The sequence below is a fragment of the Eulemur rufifrons genome, chromosome 18 (genome assembly GCF_041146395.1).
Source record: "Eulemur rufifrons isolate Redbay chromosome 18, OSU_ERuf_1, whole genome shotgun sequence".
Classification (NCBI taxonomy): domain Eukaryota; kingdom Metazoa; phylum Chordata; class Mammalia; order Primates; family Lemuridae; genus Eulemur; species Eulemur rufifrons.
The window spans coordinates 35,661,923-35,679,794 of NC_091000.1; the positions used below are offsets into that span (position 1 = coordinate 35,661,923).

Sequence of the window (17,872 nt, forward strand, 5' to 3'; positions counted from 1 at the left end):
GAAGTTAGATAGCCAAATAACAAAGTAAAACCCATATGTTGCATCTAAGCATGAGATGGTTAAACCAGGGAGTAACTAAACATGAGGAACATGTGTATGTGTGCCCTTTTTGAAAGATGTGTGCATGTGCCTCTTACAAGGCATTCCCCTACTATGGCTCCTGCTGCACACCTAGCACAGACACCCACTTCCCAATCACCAACAACTCCCTCATCATGGGAAACTACTAAATGCCAGGTGCCATCACTTTCCGTAATTATTTTGCTTACTTGTTTACATTTGTCTCCTCCCACTAAAGTACAAGATCCCTGAAAGCAAGGACTTTATGAATCTTCTTCACTGTTAGATCCCTAAATTGGTTGAATGAATAAATGCTACAGGATAGGTGAGGGGAGAGAAGGAAGCAAAGATATATAAAAGCTACTTCAACACCCACACAACAGTCAGTATTCTTAACTCCCAGGCTAAAAGGATGAAGAAACTCCCTCAAATTCATAAGAATATATATTCATCATTTTTAATCCTCAAGAAAACAGGTCTTATAGCCTAGGCAATTAATAAACCATAACTAAATATCATTATCCAATATTAATTTCATATTTTTATTTGACAGGGATACCACTAATAGTCCTTCACAAGGCCTTTCCTAAGAAACAATGATAACATCTATTCATTTATGCATTCAATGATCATGAACTATGTACACAGCACTATTAGGTCTTAAATGTTTCTGCCCTTAAAGAATATATTCCTGGTGTAGGAAAAAGAGCAAATGTACTTGGAAGGCTGAATAATGGTTTTATGCAATCTGTCCAATAAGTTTAGAGAATGCTGTATGCTTTAAGAACTGTATGATCTAGAGTAAGTTATTTAAAGTTTCAATTTTCTCTCCTATAAAATGTGGATAATAATACTACCCACTTCATAGTGTTATTTATGAATTAGAATCTTAAGTCTCTTTTAAGAATAGTTGGTAAAGCCAGTGCCATTTCCCTTGACTGTTGCCTTCTGTGGTCCCTGCCCAGTAGCCCACATGCCTTTCCCCCATTAAAAAGGGGAGGGGAGGTAGTGGAGAGCATACTGCTTTAGCACTTGGCCTATGATGTCAGATGGCTCAGAGTGCTAATCCTGACACTGCCACTTACCTGCTGTTTGACTTTGGGCAAGTAGCTTAATCTCTGTTTCCCACCTATAAAATCAGGATAATAACAATACCTATATAAGAGCATATGAAGTACTTAGCCTAGTACCTAGCACATACAAAGCCCTAAATAAAATGCCATATTATTAGATCTGGGCCTCAGTGTGATTTCCATTTAACATAGTTAAAATAGGGAAGAAAGAAATGCTTTGGAAGTTTATGTAGGGAGAGAATGGTGAACACATTATGAAATCTGGCTCAAGATTTCAAAATATAATATAGGCCTAAGAGCTCATAGACAAAGAGATTTCTTTGGAGGTTCTGAGAGCAGTCCAAAAAAGGAATTGTACACCTCAATCCTCATGAAAACTATCGTAATAGAAAGAGATGAATGTCTGAACCATGTCCTAAGGAAAAATCAACAGGTCTTAAGAGACTGATGACTTTGAGCAATGAAGAAAAGAGAAAAGTCAAAACTAATTTTCTTTCTTTCTTTTTTTTTTTTTTTTTAACTTGCATGTTTCAGAGAGTAGTAAAGCAATGAAAAGAAACAGGAGTTTCTGTTAAGGAGAACTAGTTCAGCAGGAGAAGGACAGTAAATTTTATTTCAGACACAATGGAATCTAAAGAAACAGTGCTAGCCATTTGTCTAGGTCAAGATGTCCAATCCAAGTGGATCTGCACCTCTCACCACTCACAAAAATTAACTCACGGATGGGGGATAAAAGACTTAAACCTGAGGCATGGAACTATAAGAATTCTAGAAGAAAATGTTGGAAAAACTCTTATAGACATCAGCCTAGGCAAAGAATTTATGAAGAAGGCCCTAAAAGCAATCACAGCAACAACAAAAATAAATAAATGGAACCTGATCAAATTAAAAAGCTTCTGCACAGCCAAGGAAATAATCATTAGAATGAATAGACAGCCTACAGAATGGGAAAAAATATTTGTACGCTATACATCCAATAAAGGGCTGATAACAAATCTATAAAGAACTCAAGGAAATCAGCAAGAAAAAAAATCAAACAACCTCATTAAAAAGTGGGCAAAAGACATGAACAGGAACTTTTCGAAAGAAGACAGACTAATGGCCAAACAAACATGAAAAAATGCTCAACATCTCTAATCATCAGGGAAATGCAAATCAAAACCACAATGAGATAACACTTAACTCCAGTGAAAATGGCTTTTATCAAAAAGTCCCAGATGCTGGGGCTTAAAAAATAGATGCTGGCATAGATGCGGAGAGATAGGAACACTCATACACTGCTAGTGGGATTGCAAACTAGTACAACCTCTATGGAAAGTAGTATGGAGATATCTCCAAGAACTAAAAGTAGAACTACTATTTGATCCAGCAATCCCACTACTGGGTATTTATCCAAAGGAAAAAAGACATCCTACAAAAAAGACACCTGAACTTGAGTGTTTATAGCAGCACAATTCACAATTGTAAAGATGTGGAAACAACCCAAGTGCCCATCAATTCATGAGTGGCTTAATAAGATGTGGTACATTTATACCATGGAGTTCTACTCAGCCATAAAAAATGGTGAACTACCTTTTGTATTATCCTGGATGGAGCTGGAGCCTATTCTTCTAAGTGAAGTATCACAAGAATGGAAAAACAAACACCACATGTACTCACCATTAAATTGGAACTAATCAATCAACATTTAAGTACACATATGGAAATAACATCAATAGGAAATCAAGCAGGTGGGAGGGGGGAGGAGGGGATGGTTAAATTCACACCTAAAAGGTATAATGTACACTATCGGGGTGATGGGCACACATACAACTTTGACTCAAATGATACAAAAACAATTTATGTAACCAAAACATTTGTACCACCATAATATTCTGGGAAAAAAAATAGATGTCCAATGCACAAAAGGAAGCCCAAGACTGGCTCTGAGATGAGAGACCAGAGGTATTGATTTGGGTGTCATTGATACAAAAGAGAAATTTAAATCAATAGTTTTTTTTTTTATCTTTCCCTCTTGCTGTGTATGTGTGTGTGTGTTGAAGTAGCAGACATGACATCCTTTTGGAAATGAGATTTTACATGAAACCTCTCTCTCTCTCTCTCTCTCTATATATATATATAAAACATGGAGATAGGGCTATTCTACTTTGAAGGGGTGAAGCCATCCTTAAAAAGCCTCTGTAGCAATCTCTGAGATAATTCTGAGAAATCTTTAGGGCTGTAGACCCACATGAGACAGACACAAAAAGACCTAGAGCTGAATCTCAAGATTTATAATTAGGTATGATATGAGAAAGTAATGAAGAAGACAGAGGAGAGATAGTGGGTGTGTAGGAGGAAATGCAGGACAGGGTGGTATGGAAGCCATAGGCTAAGAGTTCCAAGAGTATGGTCAATAACACCAACTCCTACGGAGAAACTAAGAATAATGACATAAAGCATATAAATATTTATTATACAAATAAATTTAATGTAACTGGGTCTATTAATATCACATATAGTGTTTTGCACTTAACATTGTTTTGAGATGAAAAGAATATGGATGATGAGACAACTTTCAAAAATACCTTTTTTTTTTTTTTTTTTTTTGAGACAGAGTCTTGCTCCGTCACCTGGGCTAGACTGGCATCATCCATAGCTCATTGCAATCTCAAACTCCTGGGCTCCAGCAATCCTTCTATCTCAGCCTCCCAAGCAGCTGGGACTGTAGGCATGTGCCACCATGGCCAGCTAATGTTTCTATTTTTTTGTAGAGATGGTGTCTTGCTCATGTTGATGCTGGTTTCGAACTGCTGGTCTCAAACGATTCCCCACGGTCTCCCAAAGTGCTAGGATTACAGGCGTGAGCCACTACACCTGGCCCCAATTTCTTCTTTTTGATACTTTTTAAAAAACAAGTCTTAAAAATATAATACAGTTGGCACATTACTGACCACTTTGAGGAAAAGGCTTTTTCAAGTCATATAGTAGTCTGATTATTCTATCTCAATGACAAAATAAAAGCTGTATTATCTCACATAGGTTAAATAATAATCAATTCTCTTTCTAAGTCCTCAAGCCATCTAATAAGGCTGTAGAATTCATAGACACAAATGCTTTACTTCTTGACTAACCTTTGAATTGTTGATAATAAAAATATAATAGAAAGGGCTTTTTCAAGTGTGAAAGTTATGTAATAAGATTACAAGGTAAATGACTATGATCTCAAAACTTTATAGTCACATTTTATATCATCAATTGATAATTCTAGATTCTCCTCATTGTTTTTACAATTCATCTGCCATTTTTTTGTTCATCTTGATCTCTGAAACAATTCTACAAAGATTCTCTCTTCTGTGTCTTCAATGGCTTTATGTTTAGACTGATTCTCTAATCCTTTATTCTCTGTCTTTTGCTGACTTCCTTCTCATCCATAAATGAATTTATCACTAAGTTCTCTTTCAGTATTTTGATTTTCTCAATTTAAACTTTTTCTCAATCCCGGGCTTTTGAATGGCCTTGAGTGGGGCCTGGCCAGGAAGCTGAGGGACACTCCGGCTGCTGGCATGGTTTGTCAGTGCCAGGGCAGGGCTGAGGCACCGAGGTTCGATAAGGTGCTGTTATTTAAGAGATTATGGTATTTAAACCTGCGATGTTAAAAAACGGAATTTTGGAATGATATTGAGGATTCAATCTATTGAATGATAATGATCCTCAATAGATCAATGATCCATTGATCTTCTTTAGAAAAAGGATCTTCAATTTCACTAAGAACATGAAGGAGGTTAAGAAATCTCCAAAACAGTTGGCTGCTTACATAAATAGAACAGGTGGACAAGCTGTGAAAAGCCCAGATAAGTTATTGTAGAAAGAAAGTCTATCCCTTTCCAAATCCTTGTTACAGAAAAAAACAGTCCCCTAGAAGTGGAGGCTATGACATGGCAAATAAAGAAAATGAACTGGCTTGTGCAGGCCACTTGCCTGAAAAATCACGCCATGATAGGTGAAGATATCTGTTAAATCCAGTGATTCTAGTTCTTCACAAACAGAAATCCCATCATCAGAATATAGTGGGTTTTTTCCTGAAGTTTCTTAGGACCATGAAACAATGGCTCAAGTCTTGTTCAGCAGGCATTTGAGACTGAATACAGCTTTAACTTTCTGGAGAAAGATTAGTATAAGTGAACTTGTAGCTTATTTGGTGAGGATAGAAGATCTTGGAGTTGTGGCAGATTGCCTTCCTGTGCTAATAGTTTACAGGAAGAAACACAATATATCTCACTTCGCTGCTGTGTAGACTTGTTGCCTCTAGTAAAGTCACTACTTAAAAGCAAATTTGAAGCATATGTAATAGTTGATTTAAACTGGCTTCAAGCAGTCATAAAAAGGTGGTAGACAGAACTATCATCCAAAACAGAAATTATAAATGATGGAAATATTCAGATTTTAAAACAGTTAAGTGGATTAAGGGAACAGGAAAACCATCTTACTTTGGTTCCAGGATATACTGGTAATATAGCTAAGGATGTAGATGCTTATTTATTACAGATGCATTGAGAGATTTCATCTACTAAAGACCACTTGGTTATTCAAAACATCCCTGGACTATGATTTACAAAAAAGGGTCTCATCTGAGAACTGTGAACTGTGGAAGAAATTAAAACCATTTTTCCTTTTAAAAAGCCACATAATGAAACCACAAATAAAACCCTAACAATCTACTTCACATTGAAGTGGAAAAACATCTAAAAGCAGCAGCTTCAACTTCAATGAGGTGAAAGTGCATTATGAATATTGTTCACCTTTGCTCCATTTGGGATTTATATGGTTATTTGCTAACATTATTTAAGAACTACTGGGTCTTAATGCAATCCTGCATAAGAATATAATTTATAATATGTGAAAAAATGATAGGATTTATTACTAGGAACCACAAAGACCAATCATCATTAACTTTTTTAAGATTGTGTTTTATTAAAAAAACCACGTAAATATGTGCAGCTAAGACTGAAAGTTAAAAACATCATAGCAAAAATCAATATTAAAACTTTTTGTCCACACTGAAAAAAAAATGAAAAAAAAAAAAAAAAAAAACTTCCTTTCCTGGAAATTTTTTCTACTGGACTTTAAACCTTACTTATATTTGAAAGATTACCAACTCAACAACCAGAGGCCTGCCCAGTCCTATGAAGTGTCCATCTGTACTTCTGCCTGCTGGCCATCTATGTGTTCTGTGTGTATGCTAAGGACAGTGGTCTCTAACCTTTTTGGCACCAGGGACCGGTTTCATAGAAGACAATTTTTCCATGGACTGGGGCGAGGGGTTGATGGTTTCAGGATGATTCAAGAGCATTACATTTATTGTGCAGTCAAACCTCTCTGCTAATGATGATCTGTATTTGCAGCCACTCTCCAGTGCTCGCATCACTGTCTCAGCTCCACCTCAGATCATCAAGCATTAGATTCTCATAAGGAGTGCGCAACCTAGGTCTTTCGCATGTGCGGTTTACAGTAGGGTTCATGGTCCTATGGGAATCTAATGCTGCTGCTTATCTGACAGGAGGCGGAGCTCAGGTGGTGATGCAAGCGATGGGGAGCAGCTGTAAATACAGAAGAAGGTTGGCCTGCTTGCCCACCACTCATCTAATGCTGTGCCACCTACCCTGTTCCAGGAGTTGGGACTGCAGTCTTAGCACACCAATAATAAACATATCTAAAATCTGAAAAAATTAATTTTGTCCTAGGATTCCTCAGTCAAGGGTTAGATTCCTCTCTGATTTTTTTAAGCTCAGTATCTTATCAACATTTTAAAATTTTACCTCTTTGTTTAACATATAATCAGTCACTATGCACAATCACTTCAGAGTTTCTCACATTAATCTTTCATTTCTGAATCTAGGCTTCTTACAATTTCAGATATTGAGTATTGTAGTAATCTCTTTACCATTTTTTCCCTCTGTTCAGTTTTTTCCTTTGATGTGGCCTGAAGAATTGAATTTTTCCAAACTCTCCTTTATGCAATAGTTCTCTGATGAACTGTCTTCAAGTGTCTTCAGTACTTAAAAGATAAAGGCCTAATGCCAGGCACCGAAAGCTTTCTTACCTCTCTAACTTTTATTCCTTCATCCCATTCCCTTATACAAGTGCTCCTTTCCAGTCGAGCTGGTTTGCTTCCACAAATATAAGTCATTTCTGCCTTACATTTTCTTTTGTCTCACTGCCCCTCCTAGAATGGTCATCCTCAGCTTCAATTTCCTGAGTTCTACTCCTCTCTGAAAACCCTGCTTGAGTTCGACCTTGTTGATATAATATTTCCCAAATCTTACTGCCTGTTCATACTGCTTATTACAGTATACACTCGATTCAGCATTCACTTGTAATGTTATTTACCTTTCAATAGATCACTAGTCTCTCCAGCTAGACTATAAGGGTCAGAATATCACATATTTTAGTGATGTGCAGCAGGTAGAACAGTACCTTGCACATAGTATTCATGCAATATACAGCAAGCTAGCCCAGAACCTTTATGACTCATCTAGGGTTGTGCTGGGGACAAAAATCAAGCTTGAGAGATGAGCACAGTTCTTGATGAGGGCAAAACAGGGTTGCAGGGGAGGATGAGGAGTGTTAAGTGAAGGCCAGTACCTGCTCTTCAAAGGTACCAAATTAGTCTCCCAGGCCAGCTCTGAAAGATGTTACTGAAGGCAGTAAATCTTATTTCTTCAGCCCCAACATATTTGAGATATATGACAACACTCCAGTGTCTCAATATAGCATCATTCTTAATTAAGGTCAAGTGGGAAATCCTGGGGTACTATGCGTGATTTGAAAAAGCCCCTCAAGTAATTCTGTTTATTGCCCTATCGTCTTCACTTTTCTATTTAGCCCTCTGTATAGAGCAATGGAAAATGTAAAGGCATAAATGAGGTTTGAAATCACAGGAAACATGCAGATATCCTTATATCTGTATAAGGTTCAGGAAAGTGGGTTGGTAATACAGTAGCCTAACGAACTCTACCAGATGCCTAAACTATTTTTAACAAATTTTCCTTCACCTAGAGAATTTTGGTCCCAGGTGATCGCTTTTTAAAATTCATTTATTATGTAAAATTTTTATTATGGAATAGGATAATGAATCCTCACATACCCATTAGCCAACTTCAATAATTACTAACACATTTGGCCTTAGGTTATCTTAAAGGGAGCTCAGTCTAGACAATGGGCTAAACAGGTTCGTTGAAAAATAAGAAAGTGTTTCTGCTTTTAAACTGTTCTTTTTAACCTCTAATGCAAGATTACACTAAGGATGAAAATTTCTTACAATGACCAAAAATACAAGCATTAGCTGGAGGCCTTCATATTTCTTCTGAGGGGTGGAACATACCCAGACTTGGAATGAGATGTCCAATCCTCAAGTTGCAAATTTGATTATGTGGCTTCTCTAATCAAAATCTCTCCATCCAAATTTTTTATCATGAGGTAGCACCACTGCATGTGGTTAAATATGCTGCCATTGGAATCCGACAGCCTCAGTTCACATCTTAGTACTATCACATATTATTAATAGCTGAATGATTCCAGGCAAGTTATTTAACCTTAGGTGCCTTAATTTCATCATCTAAAAATTGTGATAATAATTGTCAGTATTTTATTGGGTTTATGTGGTGAGGATTAAATGAGATAATATAAGGCACACAGTTCTTGGCACACAGTAAGTTGTCAGTAAGTATGTGATGTTATTACAGCATATGTATTAACAACTGAACAGTGCCTGGCTAGGTTAAGCAACCACTCAATAAATGTTACCCACTACTCATCACTAAGATTAATAGTACTAGTAACCTAGCCCCTGCCAAGGTCCATTTCACACTCTATAATATGACATGTAACTTGTCATATTGCCTTTAAGCCCTTGTATATATGTTCTATTCCCTTTCTCTGTGTGGTTTTCTCCTTCTCATTCTTTAAGACTTAGCTCAGGCATCTCTGGCGTCTGGGATATCTTTCTTGACTTTATCCAGATTGCTGCTGTCCCTCCCTTACTGCTCTCAGAGCAATGTGCATAAACCTCCAGTACCAATGTATTACCGATGTATCTAATATTCTAATTACTGGTTTAATTTTCTCATTGATTGTACTATAAGTCTCCTTAAGATCAGAGACTGCCAAGTGTTTCTGTGTTTCTAGGGCTTGGCACACAGCAGGTACTCAATAAATGTTTACTGAATGAATGACCATACAAGTCAACATAATTCAGCAAAGATGCAACTAAGAGATACACTACAACCACTATTACAGAGCAGCCTAGTATCAAATCAGATATTCTATTAAACATTTCTACTAAAAAGCTTGCTTTATTATTTAACATTCTTATTTATCAATTCCCAATTATTTCTGTAAATAGCCTGTTATTACTTTCTATAATAAAAGCTGAATTCAGCAGGCAGCATTCCAGATGTTAAAATACATAGTAATAAAAAAGACTATGCAAATACTTCAAGACATTCCAGTAAAACCACATATTTATATTTTATAAACAGCATCTCAAATATTACCTAGAGAATTTATTAATGGATTTTCAAATGGAAATATTATGAAGACATTTTTCAACAAGCTGTGTATTCTATTGTTTTTTGTGCCAACTATTGCATACTTGCCTTATTTTATAGCTATATATAGAAAAAGAGATAATATATATATGAGAGAATATAGTTACCTTATGCTAGATAGAATGAAAGGAAGAAAGAAATAAAGAAAAGAAATAAAAGTAAAGGAAAGTAGACTTGGCTTAGTGACAACATAGTATTTGGCTTCAACTTAAAGACTATTTCAGTCTCTCTGTACTAGGGTTTTTAATCTAACTGACGAAACAAGTTAACTCAGTACAGCACTTAGTAGCTAACAATAAATGTTGTAAAATTTTATTTAAGATGGGGGTTAGGGAGAAATAACTTAAACATATGGATGCAATTAATATGTACACTGCTTATTTTAAACACACAACTCTGAAATTCCATTTTATTCCCTGCATATTTACAGCTAAAAGCACTATAAAATTGGGATAGGGAAATAGAAACAAAATAATTTATTAAGAAAAAATATCATTTATTAATATATTAATATTAATATATTAAAATTTTCTGACATTACAAAATTAAGTTCTAGAAAGCTCTCTTAAGATTCTAGTCTACCTCTTTACCAAGAAATGTTTAAGAATCCAAACAAGATTTCATAGTTCAGATGTCTTTTCAATATTTAAAAAAAAATCACATTAAGATAATCCAGTGATTTCTATTGTGTTACATGTCATGTCATTGCTTGTGCCAGTTTTCATCTTTCCCTTTAGACATTTGTACTTAAACTGAAGAAGTTAACTTGCTAGATATTTGACAGGTTTCCATTCAAAGCTTACTGTCTGGTTGACTAGCCTTAGTGCCCTTTAGAGCCACTGTTCAAATTTAGCTTTGATATCAGCAAGTTAAAAAAAGCATACTAATTAAATGACAACTTAATCATTATATGTTTAAGTTTGTATTTAATTCCTAAAAGACAAAAATACTGATATTATTACTGCAAAGGCTAAAAGAGGATCCACAGCAAGTAAATGTACTTGATAAAAATGGGATGAAAATCCCAAAAGAGAAAATTATTTACATAATATATATGGTCTTGTTTGGGTAACATTTCTAACTTGTTTAAAAAAAAGAAAAGGCAAAGCATCATGTAAAACATTTAGAAACCAGACTCCCTCTTAACGTTAGGAAAGAAATACAAAGTTATTTTTTAGTTGTCAGAGCAATAAATTCACAAAATTAAAAAAATAGCATAATGAACCTAACTCAACTTATTTAAAAGGAATCTTTTAAGATTGAAATGTAAATATTTAAAGTACTCTAGAAATAAAAAAATACAGAATTCAAACTTTATAAAGCATAAATGTAAAAGATAAATAGTCTTTCAGGAAAAAATGTAATGGCTATACCAGAATATGGAATATTTAAAACTCAATCAGATAAATGTTCAAATATAGACCAGAGTATATTTAATCAGCAAACTATACAAAACAATCCACAAAGAAGAGGGATATGGTAAAGAAATAAGTGATATTGAACAAAAGTGATGCTATGTACATTTGGGAAAGACTTCACTTTTTTTAATTTTGAGAAATTAGACAGAGAAAAATATCTAAGAATTTAAAGTCAGATTTATGTTTTCAAATAAATACTGAGCCACTGATTTCACTTATATGAACTTTCACATGGAAAGAATCAGATGAATGCAAAAAGTTTTAGGTACAAAGATAGTTATTACAGCACTCTTTATATCAGTATAAATTTGGAGGAAAAAACTACTTCAACTATCCTAACAAAATACTATGCAGCCATTAAAATGAGTGAGTTGAACTGAATGTACCTGACACGGAAACTCGTCCAAAAGATATTGATGAAAGAAAAATTTCAAATTACTGAATTTAATAGAGTATTACCTCATTTAAGTAAAAATATATACATATATGCATTTAAGACACATATACTTACATGTGTTATGTGAGTACACACATACACACTTGCATGTAAAATCTGGAGGGTTATGTATCAAATTGTCATTAGCTGTTTTCTCTGGTGGAGGAAGGATGGAAAGATTGGCAGAATAAAAATTTATATTTTCCTTACTTTTATGCCATTTGACATCTTACACAAAACATTACTTTTTTTTTGAGACAGAGTCTCACTCTGTTGCCCGGGCTAGAGTGCCGTGGCGTCAGTCTAGCTCACAGCAACCTCAAACTCCTGGGCTCAAGCAATCCTACTGCCTCAGCCTCCTGACTAGCTGGGACTACAGGCATGTGCCACCATGCCCGGCTAATTTTTTGTATATATATATTTTAGTTGTCCATATAATTTCTTTCTATTTTTAGTAGAGACGGGGTCTCACTCTTGCTCAGACTGGTCTCGAACTCCTGACCTCGAGCGATCCACCCGCCTTGGCCTCCCAGAGTGCTAGGATTACAGGCGTGAGCCACCGCGCCCGGCCAAAACATTACTTTTGAAATAAAAGTAACAAAAACTTTCCATTTTGGAAAAAAATATAAAATTAAGAAAATATAAAAATTTGTAAAATAGGTCTATAAATATTGGTGTAACTTTATGAAATTTAATTAATCTATTAATACAATAGCCAGAAATATTTTTTAACCATCCAAGAACAACTTTGGTTGGTAAATTGGTCAAAAACTATTAAATCAACAGACCCTGCTACCATTAATTTTGTTATATTAAGCTTACTTCCTGACTTATTTTTATCTGATTCCAAGGATCCCTTAGTTTTAGCAATAATTTACTATAATTTAGTATTACATATAATTTTTTTAAGTAAACAATATGTTTTCCTCCAAAAAGCACTCAATGCATCAGGTAACTGAAGGCATATATGTGTCATGATGGTATGCAGTACATAAAGAACAAAGAGAAAGAGCAGCTTGCTAAATAAAGGAAAATGTATTATAAAAATAAGAATACAGTGACAAATCAGGGGAGAAGGAAAATTAAGGAGGGAAAAAACTGTTATTGACATATCTACTCAAATAATATTACTGAAGTTACTAAGGCAAGACATGAAGTAATTATAATTTGTGAAAAAACACACAGATTTTCCCATTAGTGCCTTGTGACTGAGCCCATACATTCCAGGCACGTTAAATTGAGGCCCAGCCCAGCCTCACTACAATCTCCGGTGCTTGTAGCTGTCCATCTACTACAGCATAATCCCAGCTGCCAATCTGAAAGAAACCAGCTAGTCAGAGCAGACACAACCAACAGAAACAAACGTCACTCAATAATGTTCAGCAGCACTGTGTTCATGGATAACTTCAAACAGTATCTCTGTCTAGAACATTGATGTGCTCATTCAAAACACCTCCATCTCTGGCTACTGGAAATGAGTAGATAAAGCAGCCTGCCTAAAAAAATAAGTGGAATGTCTTCAAAGAGGTAGCCAATGCTAAGAGGCAAATGAAGAGAAAATGTAGTAAAAATTCTTGAAGAAAAAAAACCCAGGAGAGTTAATTTTTGCATTCAGAAGGTTAAATTTTTTCTCAAAACCAGACAAATATGTTTAAACTATGTCATGAAAAGAGGCAGTCATACGATCAATCATTCATTTGGTAAGAGCCACCTAGTCTATTTTCTCAACGGTATTTGTGAACATGCACTGTGTAAGAACACTGAAATGAGATACAGTGAGGAATTAGATGACATGTTCCTTGACTTTAAGGGATTTACAGCCTGAAAGACAATACACACACACTCTCCAATAACACAGTACTAGCAGAGATAGAGAGAAGACACATGTACTGTTATAACATAGCCTAATTTACTTAACATTTTAAAAATTTGTACTTAAGTGTTTCCCAAATACTAATAGAAGTTCAGTTGCTTATTTGCACCAATAACGAAAACTAAAAGCAGTGACTAAATTCTAAGTAAACTCCCTCATCTTTGTTAGAAATAACTCAAAGTTATTATTCTGAACATTCAGAAATCTTTTCATACTTTCAAGTAATTTTGTATAGATTTTTTCAAGACTATGCAATCTTTCTTCATCTTAACCTTTCTAGAAGCTTATAATTAGTTTAAAAATTAGAGAATAAAATTCAGTCACTTGATTTGAGGCTACGCTTCATTCGCCTAATTTAAAGTGAAGATGGCACCTGAAGGAAACAGGGGTTCATTGGCAGAAGTCATCAGAATAATAGAATGGCTCAGGATTCCTTAGGTAGTTGATACAAGAAAAAAATCATAAAAATATTAATACTTTGCTTTATGTCCTTGGATTTATAATTTAGTTACACCTAATTTAATAAGTCTACAATAGGCATTATAACAAGCAAAATACAAGGATTAGCTTAACTGACAACTTTGATGCTCATTTAATTGAATAAGGGAAACTTTGATTATTATAGTTTTGATGTAAAAGCAAGTCTGGCATAATTTTATGGTATTTTTTATGTAGGTTTTCAATTAAAACTTGACTAATCCTTACCGTTTATTTGGCTTTTCATTGTACAGTTCCTGTCCTGCACTGTGTCAAATATGTCATCTGTGTAACACACTATGGCCAGAGATGCTTCAGGATTATTTCTGTAACACTTTGAATTGTGGCTGCATGAAATCTTAACTTATTGTATTTAATACTTCTAATTTACTGTATTGCTACAACCACCGTAATCATGTTGTCCTACTCTTAAATCTCACTTCAGTCACAACAAAGATTCCTGCCCCACCTGCTTAAAACAGGCTTACAGACCACTCCCCCAAACTATTTAACAAATGTTAACAGTGCTATAAATACTAATTGTGTTTATACTCTCTGAAAGATTCACTGCAGCCAATGTTCTGCAGCAGTGTTGGAGCTAAAATGAGCTGTTGACTCCCACCATGAGAGTGATGGAATTCTAAGCCAAAAATGCTTTTCCTTGGATAAGATATCTGATTTGCTACTGCTGTCATGAAACTGGGGTCATGTAAACTTAAACACTGCTGCTGCTTCTTTTGGAAAACAGACCTTCTCAGAGTGATTATGCATTGCTAAAACAGCATTTGGAAGGATAAATTTGGAAGGAAAGCCAACCACAGACACTAAACACAACTTAGGGAAAATTTTCAGGTTTTACTTTCATGTTATGAGACCAACTGTATATAGTAATTCTTTAAATTGAGCGATATCATGGCTCTCTCTCCCTTTTTCCCTATCCAACTATGTAAATAGAACTGAGTTCTGTTTTCAAAAGGAAATTAAAAACTTTAATTTCTGAGCTCACATAAACATAAAATAACTTTTTGTATTAGTACAAAAAGTAAAGGAGAAAATGACACTTTCAGAGGAAATATAGGGAGTACTTACGGCAAAGTGCAAGATGAAAAAGCATAGACAATATTGTTCAAATTAAAGTTGCTCCAGAGCAACATCTACCTGCAGTGTATCTTTTAGCCTTTGAACTTCCATTCCTTCTTCTAACCTCCAGGCATACCCCAGGATACACCCTGGCACTTCCTATATTATGGCTACTGCAGATTCTGTGTTGTGTTTCTGTGTTTGTACTTTCCCTTTTATCAAAGCTTATTATCCTACTCTGTTCACAGCTGAATGATTGGAAAAGATTATTAAAAAAAAAAAAAAAAAGATTTGTAACAAAACAAATTATCTCTAATGGCAGAATTTCAAACATTAGTAAAGAGCAATGAATTCTGTAGCAGTCTTTATATATATTATATATATATGTATAAAACCACATCAAATAGGAAATGTTATAGCTTGTTAGCATGTGACTCTAACATTAGTTAACAAAATCCAAATTTGTGGATGAGGGCTTTCCATTCTTTTACTTTATGCTTTTGGATTATTTAAATGTTTTAGAGTTAACATGTATTGCTTTGATAAATACATTTTTAATGCTTGTTAACTACTTAATTATATATAAACACATACACATAGAACTAAGTGATGAACCCAGAGATCTAGAATTCATGAATCTTAGGCCAACAGCCTTATTGTTTTTAGATAATGATAATAAGAACTACAATTAACAGTGATATCTAAGCATTTTTCCTAAAAGGAGAAGTATTCTTTCTATTCCCCCTCAAATATGATGGGAAAAATGAAGAAATAACCTCAAATTGCTAAAAATGTATGAAAAAACCCCCATAGCTCAGTGTTAAATAACAAACAAAAAAATTTTAAGAGATTGGAGGTGTTCTGATTTTTGAGTGAGATATTAAGAAATTAAGAAATTGGGGAGGCTGAGGCAGGAGGATTGCTTGAGTCCAGGAATTCAAGGTTATAGTGAGCTACAATCAGGCCACTGTACTCTAGCCTGGGTGACAGAGTGAGATCCTATCACTAAAACAAATTTTTTTAAAAAGTTAAATTGTAAATTCCCTCATCATTGTCAAAGTTACAAGAATATCATTATACAGAGTCACTACCCTAGCAACATTGATTACAGAGAAAGAACATGGCCAAAAACCAGAAAATAATCACAAAAGACCTCCAAATAGCCAAAAACAAAGTCAGTATACATATCCTCATGTTAACATACATTGCTTCCTCATATTTTCAAGGAAAGGCTTTTTCCCCCCTCAAAAAGGAAAAAGAGTTGTGGTTCACTTTTTCCCCCTAATTTTAAAGAGAAAAAATTTTAGACTACAGAAAGAGGCAAATGAAAAAATTCCATGATCTCATTAACCAAAGATAATGACCATAAACATTTTGGGGTCCATAATCCTAGACTTTTCCTTACGTAGCTGTATTTTATATGTTATATGATATGATCTGTTATTTTCCGTAATATGGCAAAATATATTTCCGTGGCAATACATATATATCTACATAGCAATATTTTTGACGATGTACAGTATTCCACATATGGATTTGCCAATATTTATTTAAGCATTTCTCAATTGTTGGGCATTTACGTTGCTCCTTTTTTTTTTTTTTTGACTATTATGAACAATTATATAACTGTACTTTTTTTTCACACACTTGATCCATTATTGTTTTCAGTTACAGTTCTAAGTAAATAGTGCAAGAACATTTTAAAAATTGATACAGATTGCTCTGGAGATTTAATCTTTTTTCATTCTCAACAAATATATGACAATGTCTGTTTTCTCATACTCTCACCAATATTAGGAATTTTTATTATTTTTAATCTTAGATAATCTAACAGACAAAAAATGCTATTGTGCTTTAAATTGAATGTCCTTATTACTGAAGATGAACTCCTTTTCAGATGTGGTTTATATTTCATCTTTTGTGAATTACCTGTTCCTATATTTTGTTATGTGTTGTTTTTTTGGATGTACCGAAACTTCTGTTTTTATTTAGTCAAATATATCAATTTCCTTAGTAATTTTTAGTTTTGATATTAGGCTTACAAAGGTCTTCCCCATTCCAAGATTATAAAACTACTCCACCTATGTTATCATCTAAGTTCTGTAGTTTCAATTTTTACATTTATTTAATCTTTATTCCAAACAAATGCATGTAATTCATTTGGGATTTCTTTTACTTTAAAATGTGAATAAGGATCTATGTTAACTTATATTTTAAATAATTAGCCATCTGTCCTAATATCACAAATTGAATAAGATAGCCTTTTCCCAGTGATTTAAAATATCACCTTTATCATATATTTCCATATATTATGCATCTATTTCTAGAAGTCCTATTCTATTTCATTGAACTTCAGTCTCTTTGCTAGAACATCCTGTTTTGATTACTGTCATTTATGTTTTTGTACCTGGAAAAGTATTCAAAACCCTTTTACTTTACCTTTAATTTAGTTCTATCAAATCTCGATATTTGGTTTCTTAGGCCACTGCATCTAAGACATAGTAAACTGTAGAGCAGGAAGAGTGCTGCCTAGGCATACTAACACAGTAACCAGAAGTGAGAACTGGAACCTTGAGAGTAGAAGTAGGAAAAATATAAAAACAGAACATAGTAATTGAAAAAGAATAGCAGTATGGAATTCTTTAAGGTCAAATATCATAACAGGACAATAATATTAGTAAAATATGTACATTCACTAATTATACTTCCTCACTTCTTCTTACTATTTTACTACTACAAAATGGCCTCTATCCAAAAATTATAGAACCCACATTGTTTTCCAAGTATACATGCAACATTTATGAAAAGTGACTTTGCCCAAGGTCAGTCAAGTCTCAATAGATTTTAAAGAATTTGTATCTTAGATA

At 34.3% G+C, this 17,872-nt stretch overlaps 1 protein-coding gene and 1 pseudogene across 2 annotated transcripts in view; one reads left to right on the plus strand and one right to left on the minus strand.

Moving 5' to 3' along the window:
* Positions 1 to 17,872, minus strand: part of LRBA (LPS responsive beige-like anchor protein) — a 637,829-nt gene that overhangs the window by 52,276 nt on the left and 567,681 nt on the right. The window lies entirely within an intron of this gene.
* Positions 154 to 5,669, plus strand: LOC138399127 (KATNB1-like protein 1 pseudogene; annotated as a pseudogene).